At 21.2% G+C, this 651-nt stretch overlaps 1 protein-coding gene across 3 annotated transcripts in view; it reads left to right on the top strand.

Annotated features, from left to right (window-relative positions):
* LOC107613081 (naringenin 8-dimethylallyltransferase 2, chloroplastic) overlaps window positions 1-651 on the top strand; it is an 11,884-nt gene that overhangs the window by 8,346 nt on the left and 2,887 nt on the right. The gene's annotated exons all lie outside the window — the stretch shown is intronic.

Genomic DNA, 651 nt, shown 5'->3' with positions numbered 1-651 from the left:
ATAAAATTTATTTGAAACTTAGAAAAACAATGATATTTTTATCATATTTTTAATTATTTAAAATTTTATTTATTATTTATATTTTCGAAGTTATTTTTGTAAATAATATGAATTTTCAAGTATCATTTGATAGTTTAGCCATAACGCAAGTTGGATTTGATAGTAATATGATAATATCTATCTATTGTCTATCATTTGGGCCTCAAACTGCATCCTCAAATCCAGCTAAAATGAAATAACAGAAAAACGTTCCTCCGGACATAAAAAAACAGAGGTTCCAAGACAAAAAACATACAAGGGTTCGTATCTATGAAATATAAACAAAACAAATTTCAAGACCAAAAAAAAAAAAAATGGATGTGTTTACAAATACATTAATAAATTAGTTCAATTTTGATCCAATAATGTAAAAAAATTTATACTATTATGCAGTTGAGTTAATGTGTTTAAATAAATTAAGTAGTATGCATGTTTAAACAATAATTATTTTTATAAGATATACATTAAACTTAACTACTAAAATCAACCACTATTATAAAATACACGTTAAAATATAAAATACGCATTAAAAATGAATTAAACTACATATATATTTAAATTATTTATACACAAATATATAGTGATTAATTTAGTAGTTAATATTTAGTGTGC

This window comes from Arachis ipaensis, chromosome B08, assembly GCF_000816755.2.
Source record: "Arachis ipaensis cultivar K30076 chromosome B08, Araip1.1, whole genome shotgun sequence".
Lineage (NCBI taxonomy): Eukaryota > Viridiplantae > Streptophyta > Magnoliopsida > Fabales > Fabaceae > Arachis > Arachis ipaensis.
This window is presented reverse-complemented; position numbering and strand designations above follow the sequence as displayed.